The sequence below is a fragment of the Bos indicus genome, chromosome 10 (genome assembly GCF_029378745.1).
Source record: "Bos indicus isolate NIAB-ARS_2022 breed Sahiwal x Tharparkar chromosome 10, NIAB-ARS_B.indTharparkar_mat_pri_1.0, whole genome shotgun sequence".
In the NCBI taxonomy this organism is placed as follows: Eukaryota; Metazoa; Chordata; class Mammalia; order Artiodactyla; family Bovidae; genus Bos; species Bos indicus.
This window is the reverse complement of record NC_091769.1, coordinates 101,175,269-101,187,674: the sequence shown is the minus strand read 5'-3', so window position 1 is coordinate 101,187,674 and position 12,406 is coordinate 101,175,269. Positions and strand designations below refer to the sequence as shown.

Sequence of the window (12,406 nt, the reverse complement as noted above, 5' to 3'; positions counted from 1 at the left end):
AAAGGAAGTATAATAATGAATAACGATGAATCTAACCTTACCAGGGACGGAACCTGTGTCCCCTGCGTTGACAGGTGTGTTCTTAACCACTGGACCACCAGGCAAGTCCCTAAGCATCCTTTTTCTTCAGGAGGGCTGAGTGACTACATTAGTCCCTTAGGTTGTAGAGGATAAAAGCCAACTCAGATTCACTGACGCAGAAAAAGGAATCTATTTGCTCACGTGATTGGAAAGTCTGGGGTAAGAATTTCAGGCATAGCTGCTTCTGCATGTGGTTCACACCACATCCTTGGAGCTCTCCATTTCTCAGTCTGGGCGTTCTGAGGCAATCTGGAGAAGATGGGGCTCAAAAGTTGCAGATTTAAGATCTCGTTATAGCTCTCAACCCAGGAGAAGACAGGAGCTCCTCTCTTCCAAGATGCATTTTTAATTATGCAGAGCAGATGCTGAGTGGTTCTCCTGGGATCACAGGCTCACCCGGAAGTCATTGCTCTGAACCCTAGAAGGAGACTGGAATGAATCTGTAGAGTCACTACCTGCTCCAGTCTACTCGGGAAATTAACCAACATGAGCAGGAGTGGAGACAGCGTCCAAGAGGTGGGTAAAGTCAGGAAATAGCAGCTGGGGCTCAGAGGAAGGAAAAGGACGCTCACGGGGGTAGTTCGGAAATGCTTCACAGCAGAGGTGGGGTTTGAACTGGGCCTTGAAAGATTGAGATTTTAAAAATGGATGAAGGATGGAATACTGGACTTTCATTCCTGACTGTTTTCAAAGCCTGAGGCAGGCTCGGTGGCCCCGTGGGATGGAAAGGATCCGTTGCTTTTCTTCCTCTGCTGTTGGTTTGGGATGAGCGCGTTCCCCTTTGTGCCCTGGATCCTTCCAGAGGCTGACAACGAGGGGGAGAGTCTGGTGGTCAGGACACGAGTCTGCAGCCAGGTACTCCCAGGTAAAACAAGAAGGAACGTGCCTCTCTGCAAGCTGAAGAAAGGTTGGTGAGTGTAATTGGCAGTTCCCTTAATCAGTCCAGAAAGGCTTGTTATATAAATAAGTGATTCAAACCTAAAGTGACTTACTGCAGGAAATAGGCATTTCTCCTTTTTGATTTTCGTGTTCCTACAATGCTTTCTTTTACATTTGAGTGGGATAGGCTTGTAATTTACTACATGTTTATTAATTCCAAAACTCATGTTGGATTTTACAGACACACTTTTATGCAGTTGCAAGTAGCTTAGTGGTTTTCCAGCTGATCAGGCAGCCAGAGCCAGTGGCCCATTCCTTCCAGTTAGGGGTCCATTCTCTGCAATGGAGATAGCCCTTTGCGCAACCAGGGCACCACTGGCTGGTTCCGAAGCATGGCAGCTGGCTGGGCATTAAAAGGCGGTGGTGCTGGCAGAGATGATGGTGATAGCAAGTATCGATCACACAGAAGAAGGAGACAGCAGAGGATGGGGTGGTCAGATGGCATCACTAACTCACCGATGGACATGAATTTGAGCAAACTCCAGGAGGCAGTGAAGGATGAGGAGCCTGGTGTGCTGCAGCCCAGGGGGCCACGGAGTTGGGCCTGACTTAGCAAGTGCACAGCAACAGCACTGATCACACAGGGGATGCAGCTCGCATGTGGACCCTGCTTCCTCCTGTTCTGAGGAGGCTGTCATACCATCTTGCCTAGAGAACTGAGGTCCCTTTCATCTCCTTGATGGCTGCAAGAGCATCCAGGGATTTACCACTTCCTAGCTGGTTGATGATGAAATGATTTCTTTGGGTGCAAAGTTTTTTCATTGATTTTACCTTCATGCAGGGAGTGGGGGTGTGGCCATGTTTGCCTTAAGCTCAGTCTCTCTGGATCAGTCTGTCCTGAGAGCATCTCGTCCTGAGAGCAGCTCAGCATCTGCCATCTGGCCTCTTAGGGGACACGAGCGGTGATGCTCCCGTAAGCTCTACAGTGAGTCCTGTAGAAGGATCCCTGATTTCAGGTAGGTGAAAGCACGTAACTAGTCTAACTTGGCTGGACTGATCTGACTGATGCAGTAGATTATAGTATCGTTCTCAGCCATTTGCTCCCCCTTTCTGTCGTCACCCACTGTGTGTGGCTTGCTGTGTCTCTTGTGTTTGGAGCGTGCTTCTCCACCCCTTGATACCAGGTTTGGTGCCATGATTTGAGCAAACTGACATGTGGACAGAAGAGACTGGGTGCCAGGTTAGGGCAGAGGCTATGGGAGGCTTCACCCTTCCTCTCGATCACTTGTCCCTTTCTGTCTGCCTGAGGAAGCCACGGTCCCAAAATGTGCTGCTCCGCAGCCCAGGTTCTCACGTTGGATGAGAGTGAGAAATATATATTTGTAAGCCCCCGAGACTATCCGGCTGTTTGTTACAATGAAACAACCAAGTGAAAGCTAACTGATACAAACAATCATTTATTGTTCTAAACATTTCAGTGAAAAATAAGATCAACTATATATATATGTGTGTTGGAGAAGGAAATGGCACCCCACTCCAGTATTCTTGCCTGGAAAATCCCATGGACAGAGGAGCCTGGTAGGCTACAGTCCATGGGGTTGCAGAGTCAGACACGACTGAGAGACTTGACTTGACTTCACTTCATATATATATACATGGATTGGGTTTCCCAGGTGGTGCTAGTGGTAAAGAACCCGCCTGCCAATACAGGAGACATAAGAGACACAGGTTCGATCCCTGGGTTAGGAAGATCCCCTGGAGGAGGGCATGGCAACCCACTCCAGTATTCTTGCCTGGAGAATCCCATGAACAGAGAAGCCTGGTGGGCTACAGTCCATAGAGTTGCACAGAGTCAGACATGACCGAAGTGACTTAGCATACATTACATATATATGTATACAGACTGAAGCTGTGACAAATTTACCAAGGAAAACTAATCCTGCGTCTAAGAAGACTAATGAATTACAGTCAGACTAAACCAGCAGTGGCAGGAGGCCACTTCTGCATATGCACCAGTATTTGCGGACATTTAACAGTATGTTTAAGTTGATATAACAGTGCTGGAGGTGGACTCAGATGTCATACTACTAGTACTAATAGATGACGTTCATGGAGTGCCTTTACATGCCAGGCAAGTCTTATTAACCTTACTTGAATTAGTAAAACTGGTTACATGTACTAGCTCACTTAATCCTCGTGACAACCTGGTAAGGCAGGCGTTCTTATTAAACAGTGTCTTTCAGAGGCTTAAACATTTATGTGTGCTCTTCGATGCAACTGTGTGCCGTCTCACCCACGTTTCCCGATTTCCGCCACCTCCCCGACCCTGGTAGCAGCTGTTCTAGTCCCTGTCTCTGTGTACTGACTTCTCTGAGATTCCACACACAAATGAAGTTGTGCAGTGATTTTCTTTTCAGATCTGTAGTATTTCACTTAGCAAAATGTCTTCCAGGTACATCCACGTTGTTGCAAATGGCAAGTTCTCATGTTTTTCAGGCTGGGTGATATTCCATTGACTTTATATACTACCGTTGCTATATTCATTCATCTGTCGATGGACATTTGGATTGCTCCCATATTTTGGTCCTTGTGAATAATGCTACAATGAACACGAGAGCACAGACCTCTCCTTGAGGTAACAGTGACTTCAGGGTCTAGGTTGAATGACATACTGGTGGTTGTGTTTGTCTAGAGGAGGCTTTGCTGCTCACACACTAGTTCTATTTTTAACTTTTGAGGAACCATCATGCTGTTTTCCATAGTGAAAGTGTTAGTTGCTCAGTCGTGTCCGACTCTTTGCAACTCCATGGTCTGTAGCCTGCCAGGCTCCTCGGTCCGTGGGATTCTCCAGGCAAGAAAACGGAAGTGGGTTGCCATTTCCTTCTCCATTTTCCCTAGTGACTGCACCAAGTGCATGCCCATCACCTGGGCAGGGGTTTCCTTTTCTCTACATCAGGACCACTTACCTCTTCTCTCTTTCCGCTCAGCTCTCCTAACAGCTGTGAGGTGACATCACCCGGGCCAGGCACCTTTTCTCTACATCAGGACCACTTACCTCTTCTCTCTTTCCGCTCAGCTCTCCTAACAGCTGTGAGGTGACAGCACCCGGGCAGGGCACGTTTTCTCTACATCAGGACCACTTACCTCTTCTCTCTTTCCGCTCAGCTCTCCTAACAGCTGTGAGGTGACATCACCCGGGCCGGGCACCTTTTCTCTACATCAGGACCACTTACCTCTTCTCTCTTTCCGCTCAGCTCTCCTAACAGCTGTGAGGTGACAGCACCCGGGCAGGGCACCTTTTCTCTACATCAGGACCACTTACCTCTTCTCTCTTTCCGCTCAGCTCTCCTAACAGCTGTGAGGTGACATCACCCGGGCCGGGCACCTTTTCTCTACATCAGGACCACTTACCTCTTCTCTCTTTCCGCTCAGCTCTCCTAACAGCTGTGAGGTGACAGCACCCGGGCAGGGCACGTTTTCTCTACATCAGGACCACTTACCTCTTCTCTCTTTCCGCTCAGCTCTCCTAACAGCTGTGAGGTGACAGCACCCGGGCAGGGCACCTTTTCTCTACATCAGGACCACTTACCTTTTCTCTTTCCGCTCAGCTCTCCTAACAGCTGTGAGGCGACAGCTCGTGATTTTGGTCTACATTTCCCTGATGATTAGGGTTGAGAATATTTTCACAAAACAGGTGGCCGTTTTCATGTCTTTAGAAAAATGTCTGTTCCTATCCTTAGCCCATTTTTTTAGATGGGTTGCTTCTTTTGCTATTGAGTAGTCTTGGTACTTAAAAAAACTGTGGATACTAGAAAAACTTAAACTTTCACGCGTGGTTCACATCTATTTTAGGCTTTGCGGGCCACACAGTCCCTGTGACAACTCAGCTGCCCTGGTGAGGCAAAAGCAGACCGAGACAACATGCAATAGGCGGACATCGCTGGGTTCCCGTAAAAGCTCATTCACAAAAACAGGCAGATGCTCAGCAGGGGCTGTGACCTGCTAAACCTGGTCCAGACCAGAGTTTCTTAACCTCGGCCCTCTTGCTTGCTGAGGCTGGACGGTTGGCTGTTGTGGGTCTGTCCTCTGCTGTGGGGGATCCAGCAGCATCCCTGGCCACTGTCTCGAGATGCCAGCAGCACCACCTGCTCCAGTTCCGACAACTAGACTCTCCGTGTTCTTACTGTTGAGTCACTAAGTCGTGTCCAGTTCTTTTGTGACCCCACGGACTGTAGCCCGCCAGTCTCCTCTGCCCATGAATGCTGGAGTGCGTGGTCACCTCCTTCTCCAGGGGATCTTCCTGACCCAGAGACTGAACCCACATGTCTTGCATTGGCAGGCAGGTTCTTTACCACAGAGCCACCAAGGAAACCCAAAATATCTCCAGAGGGTGCCAAATGTCCCCTGAAAGAGGGCAAAACTCACCCTGATGGAGAACCACCAGTGTCTCCTGTATGACTTTATCTTCACGGAGATGAAAACCGTGTGCACATCTAGGTGCTTTAGAGGAATGCACGCGAGGGCTGTGGGGTAACCGTGTGCACGTCTAGGTGCTTTAGAGGAATGCACGCGAGGGCTGTGGGGTAACCGTGTGCACGTCTAGGTGCTTTAGAGGAACGCACGCGAGGGCTGTGGGGTCACGCTCCCCACGTCTTTGCGTTCCTGTGTTTCCTAGACTAGTCGTATGTCATTTATTTCATATGTAAAAAGAACCCACAATCGTGTAGAAGAAAAAAGCAAAAATGACAAAGAGAAAATAAGATGGCAGAAAGAAACCCACGGGCAGGAAAAAAGGGCGGGTAGGAGCGGAGTGCAGCCTCGTCCCCAGAGGACAGGTTCTTCCGCGTCAGCCTTTGCCTTCCAGCCAAGACGGACATCACGCCGGGGATGTGGGGGAGCTGATAGGCCAGCCTCTGCGTCGACGATTCGGAAAGACGAATCTGCCACGTGGAGTAGGCAGGCATCTGCGTGGGGCAGCGTAAGTATTCACCAAAGAGAAACAGACTGGGTTTTGATTCCCACGTGACACCTCCGCGGGTTTAAGGCCTATGGGGACCTCCAGAGCTGGAAAGTTTAAGGGGAAGTAGAACATCACTTGAGAATAAAACAGAAAGCTGACTCCATACAGCTGCTGCTCACAAAGGCCTGAGCAGCAGCATTTTAGCAACCGAAACAGTGCCAGTTCACTGACCCCAGGGAGCCTAGCATGGTGCTCTGTGATGGCCTCAGGGGTGTGGGGAAGGGGAGGAAGGCTCAAGAGGGAGGTGATACATGTGTGATTACGGCTGCTTTCTGCTGTGACGTGGCAGAGACCAACACAGCATTGCAAAGCTATTTTCCTCCAATTAAAAAATAAATTCAAAAAAAGAAAATATTAGAAATAAATAAAGTTCAATAATCACAGGTCACATTTGCTCTGTGCTCACCACATGCTGGCCAGGGTGCCAGCGGGGCTTCATGGTTGTCTCCCTCAATTTTCCATAAAAGTTTTCCAAGCTCTGCTCGGTAGGTGCTGTTCTTTTGACAGTTTTACAGACGTGGAGACTGAGGGTTAGAGTTAGTAAGTCCCTGGTCCAAGTCACCCAGCTGGCAAAAGCAGGGAAGAGAGACTGTGGTGTGTGGTCTCTGAGCCAAGAGCTCCCACCCCTTCTCAAAGCTGGTTATCTAAGCTACATGGCTGCACATTTCCCCTTGGGATTCAAGTTCTCATTCTGAATGAAAAAAATATATATGTGTTCCCTGAGAATTTCGTTTTTAGCAAATCTGTCTTTGTGAGGAGGAAAAGGTTTTGCCCACCCTCATCATTGGTGGGAAGCTGAGGAGCATGTCAAGTTCAAGTACACATTGAGAGTTTCACAGGCGGTGGGGTGTGAGGTGGGGTGGTGAGGCAGTCGGTCCAGGCGGGAAGTGCTACGGTCCCGGAAGTCAGTCACCCCAGGCTGCGCGTGCGTCTCTTCCGGGCAAGGAGGGCCCTGATGGGATCCGTCGGGATCTCTGTCAGCAGAAGAGGGCCTGGCCTGGGTCCGTGGAGGTGGCGGGCCCGGCAAAGGGAGAGAGGCCGCCTTCTAGATCGAGGGCGCTGGCGGCGTGGAGACAGGCGTCCTCGTGGGGCAGGAGGTCAGGGCCGCACCCGTCCCCGTCTCCCCGGCCCAGCCCTCTCCTCTCATGGCCTCTGGTACAGACATAATAGGCAAACTGAGGTTAGAAATAGAGCGTTCTCCTCCTCAGCCAGATTCCCAGCCGCCGTTCCCGCGTCCTCCGCCCCGCCCTGTAGTCATCTCTTCACCTCACCGGCCCCACTTCCTGTCTCTAAGGAAGAGGAAGCTTAGTTCTGTCTTATTATTCGCTTATATTGTCTTGTTTGTTTATGCATGAGAGAAAGGTAGGACTGTAGATACAGTTCCTCAGAAAACAGACTCAGGACAGAACGTTTCTTGGGAAATGCTTGTGGGAATAGCACCTGTCAGAAAGTGCAAGAAAGATTGGGCTGAAAAAGGAGCTGAAGTTCAAGGCAGCTGCAGAAGAGGCCTCTGCCCAGGCGAGCTCTGGAGGTGGATGCCGCTCAGAGACGTCTGGGACCGAGGCGAGAGAGGAACGCCTTAGTCCTTCTGTGTCGTGGCGACACACCGCAGGACCTGCTGCAAGTGTGCCACAGGGCTTTGGCTGATTGTGGGGAGAGTGTGGGGAGCCTGAGTGACCACCTTCAGGGTCTGATACTTAATCTCTGAGGCTCAGAACCTGAATTTTTTTTATCTGTCCATAGATAATTAGCATCTCTAATGACAAGGTCATGCTAACTAAATTCAGACAATACTAATGAATACACAGCAAACTGATTTGTTTACAACGAGGCTGGCCTTTTGGAGTGATCAAAATGTTTGTATTCTTTAACTCTAACATCCCTTTTCCCAGGTTTAAATTGAAGCAGGAAGTAACTGGACTCCAAGAAATCTCTGTAAAGAGACAAATAGACAAATTGAATGCCTTCAATTTGTCTTCTTACAGAGATGGGATGAGTAGGACACAGAAATGTTTGTGACGTGGTGAAGACAGAATGTTTCTTCTTTCAATAAGCAAAAAGAGAAGTCTAGGCCTTCCCTGATAGCTCAGTTGTAAAGAATCCGCCTGCAATGCAGGAGTCCCCGCTTCAATTCCTGGGTCGGGAAGATCCCCTGGAGAAAGGAAAGACTCCCCACTCCAGTATTCCGGCCTGGAGAATGCCATGGAATGTATGGTCCATGGGGTTGCAGAGTTGGACATGACTGAGCAACTTTTTCACTTTCAGGAAAACCTCCAAAAGGCACAAGAGAATCGTGGTCCCAGAGGAGGCAGACTAAAGTGAGCCATGACCCGAGTCGTGGGTGGACTGTAATACAAGAGCATCAGAGCATGCTGCAGGGAACACTCCCTGAGTCACCCAAGAGCTGTGACGCTGGACCCAAATAAAGCGACGTGGTGCTGGCACAGTGCTCGGCGCTCCAGGGAATGACATCTACCTGCTTGAAATAATGTAAGTGCAGTTTTTTGGTTTTCAACTCAGAATTAACCTGTAGACCAAGAAGAGAGGACTTAGGGTTATAGAACAGAGTGTGATGCTGTCAGAACAGTGGAAACACACAGATCAAACTGACAGAGACGAAAGAGGGAAGAGGGAGCTGGTCTCTTCATCTCACACCGTGCGAGGGTAGGAAAGTTTGTGTCAAGTCCGAGGAACGAGAAATAGAATTTAAAGTATACTCTTATAAAAGGAACCCAAAGAAGAATTAAAAATAATACAGAGAGCACCAAACTTTGGCAGGGAAAAGAAGTAAAAGCGGAATAAGTAAATATTCCTCTTCAGTTACTGGTAAGTAACATACAGTATGGGTCAGTTATGAAAGACAGATGCAAGCATGTTTCTTACAGTTATGGGATAACCACCGGAAGGCACACAAACAGAAATGGCCCAGCGGCTGGCATTGGGGTGTGGTTGTGGGTGGAGATGATTTGAGGAGGAAGAATGTGCCTTCTGTAGAATTTTTTTATCTCCTTTCAAATTTCGAAAACTATGTGAAACTTTTAAATTGCCAAGTAAAGCTTAATTATTCACCAGAAAGACATTTGGTGGGTATAAATTTGGCCTGAACTGGGGGACAGAGCTCTTACATTCTGGGAAAGCCCAGTGAAATTCCCTTCACCAGCAGTGAGGACCCATGTTTGGTGTTCCCCCAGTTTCAGGACCTGTCTCTACCAAAAAGACGCAGGTCCATGTAGATGCATTTTAATTGGCCAGACTCTGTTTCTCCTGCTCACCACTCCAGCGTGACCCAGCAAAGTGGGTCAATGTGAAAGCCGTCTGACCTCTCCCAGGAGAGCCTGCTTCAGTCCTCTGGGGCTCAAACAGGGTATAACTGGAATGGGGTCCCCAGCTGTGGCCACACACTAGGCTCTCTTGGGGAGATTTAAAGATATATTCTGGCCCAGGCTCCACATTAGACCAATGAAGTCTATAACCCAGGATTTATTATTTGAGAAAGATTCCCCAGGTGTTTATATAGTGCAGTTAGATAATTGTCAACCCGGATTAGCTCGTACTTCCTTCATCATCACAGTCCTGCCCTTTCTTCTTCCCAGCCAGCATCTGAACCTGCCATGACCCCCTTCCCCCCAGGACTCTCCCCCTTATTTCCTTGATTCCCCACCCTCCCTGCCTCTTCCTCTCTGCTGCACCAGCTCAGTCTGCTTCCCGGGGTCCACTTGCCCTGCCTTCTCGGGACTCTTCTCTGTATTGTTTCCAGTCTGCAAGAATTTTAGCTACCTTTTGACCCACCATTATCATCACACTTAGGCTGGCTCCCAAATCATCCCCTCCATCCAAGATCTCTCCCCCAAGATCCAGATGCCTATCCCAGTAGGCAGGATATCCGACTGCCTACTGGGCCTCTCCAGTTTGACGCCTCACAGGTACTTCAGACAAAAACCTGCCCCCGTTGAAACTCATCACTTATTACCTCCAACCCTTTTTCCCATCTTTCTTTGCCATGTTAAATGGCACTGATTACCCACCCCTATTTGGTTACACAAACCCAGACTCCCAGGATCCTCCAGACGCCTCTGTCTTCCTCCTCTGAACACCATCCCGTGCGTTCTGTCCCTCTCCAGCTTCATCTCTGCGGCTTGATTTCAGGTCAGCCCATCATTCCCTGGATGTCTGCGACGATCTCCTAGCCAGCCTTGCTGCCTTAATCACATCCCCTTTCAATGCTCGCTTGGGCCAGAGGGATCCTTCCAAAGCACAAACATGACTGTGTCAATCTCCTGCTTAAGACCCTTCAATCTCTTCCTCGTGGCTTTCCAAGTCCAAACTTAGAACGGTCCCCCAGGCACGCAGCAGCTCATTCCTCCCTTCCTCTCCAGTTTCACCACCTGCTGCTGCCCACAGATGCCGTGTGCCCGCCCCACCCCTCTGATCCCCAGCCTGCTTCCCCCCAGCTTCCCCCTGTGGTGTCCGGAGGCTGGGACGCCCTCCCCGACCTCCAGCAGTCCCCTCCTCACGCTTTGCGATCAGGCTCAGACCGCACCACCTCCCCGTCACCTCTTCTTCTTGGCTGCCTATCCTAGGGCCTGGAAAACAGCAGGTGTGTCAAGAAGTGTTTACAGAATGAGCAGACGCACAGCGCTGTGAATCTCAGGAAGGAGAATTACTACGTGATGCAAGTGAGAAAGAGAATTATAACTGATCTCTAAGTCTCCAATACCTTGACTTTAAAGGAGGATTTTCAGTGTACTCTAAAGAGCCCCGAGGGTCCCACTAAGCTCCCCTGCCAAGACCCTCAGTGGGGATTCCCATTTTAAACAAGCTTGCTTTATTTTCATCGATTCTACATGTTGGTCTTCTGAGAAAGGTCTAGTTTGAACAAAGTTTTTAGTATCTAAGAAATGTCTGAAAACCGCTGGTGTCAATTATTCAGATAATTAAGGTAAAAGATAAATTTCTATTCAAATTACTCCCCACAAAAGTTCTCATCAGCGTTTCTTTTCTTAAGCAGAATAGGCGTGTTTCCTCCTGGTTTAGTGTCTTAATGACATAGTGTCTTTTTTCCCTTTGGGGCTTTAAAAAGAAATTATTATCTTGAGTGGCTACTACATGCAGCTAGTCAAAAAAGGGGGGAATTCAGTCAAAAAATCAGCCTCTGCACAAGCACACATTCTCCCATCTCCAGAGACGATCCTGTAGCTGGCTTCAGCGTGTCCTTCCACAGGAAGGGGTCAGTGCTCTGGGGGGCAGGAGTCACATCCACTGGCCGGGGACAGTGGAAAGACAAGCCTTCCAAACGCGGCTGATGGTTGAATCGTTACACACTCAGAACGGCCCTGGAGAGACACCTGGCCCCGCTCTCCAGTGACCGTCAGGAAGACGGGCTTGACATCACCCCTTCCAACATCAAAACCCTTTTTTTTGGCAGACAGCGTCTAGCATTTGCTTGGCTCGTATCCAAATACCCATTTAGGTCAACTTATTTACTTACTTCAGGGTACATTTTCCTCCTAATACATTTTGGGGGAGTTCACAGGAAATTACACTATTTAAAATGAGATAGTCTGTGGGTGCTTTACTGAGGCTTTTTTTTAGAGTAAGTATTTGCTATTTCAATAGATGGTGTTGAGACAGTTGACTCTCACAGAGGAAATAATTAGAAAGTCCTACCTATCCCCATCACAGAAATAAATTAAAGATGTACTGAAGATCTAAACATGGCGAAAATGTTCTAGAACTATTAGGGAAAAAATGTAAGAAAATGCCAGAATTGTGAGAAAGTAAATTATGAATTGGGGAGAGGAAAGGTGTTTTTTTTTTTTTTTTTTAAGGTGACACCAAGAAAGACATAAATAGAGATACATCTGATTACACCTAATTAGAAAACTTTTGTCAAAATAACACCATGAGCAAGATTAAAAGACAAATGGTAGCCTGGGAGAAGGATTTACAAAAGAGCTAGCAGACAGAGGATTGTTACCTGAGATGTGCGTAATTCCCACAAGTCAGGTAGAAGAAGACATACAATCTAAAGTAAAGGCAGACAAAGGATACGCACTGAGAATTTATGGAAGAAATAGGAAAGGGCAGTGTATGAAAAGACAGTCGACTTCATATGTAATGGTTCTTGTTGTTTAGTTGCTAAGTTGTGTCCAACTCCTTTGCGACCCCGTGGACTGTAGCCCGCCAGGCTCTTCTGTCCATGGGATTCTCCAGGCGAGAATACTGGAGTGGGTAGCCTTTCCCTCCTCCAGGGGATCTTCCCGACCCAGGGATCGAACCCAGGTCTCCCGCACTGCAGGCGGACTCTTCGCCGGCTGAGCCGTGAGGGAAGCACGCTGCAGCCTGCACGTTCTGTGGAATACTTGCTGCCGATATTGGTCTAGTTGGGCTGCCATGGAAAAGCACAGCAGATCAGGCGGCTTAGAC

The 12,406-nt window shown here is 48.6% G+C and overlaps 1 long non-coding RNA gene across 1 annotated transcript in view; it reads left to right on the top strand.

Moving 5' to 3' along the window:
- Positions 1–273: 273 nt before the first annotated feature.
- LOC139185424 (uncharacterized) overlaps positions 274–12,406 on the top strand; it is a 72,187-nt gene continuing 60,054 nt past the window's right edge. Inside the window, exons 1-2 of the long non-coding RNA XR_011569053.1 lie at positions 274–597; positions 8,246–8,470. This is a non-coding gene — a long non-coding RNA (uncharacterized lncRNA). The remainder of the gene's footprint in view (positions 598–8,245; positions 8,471–12,406) is intronic.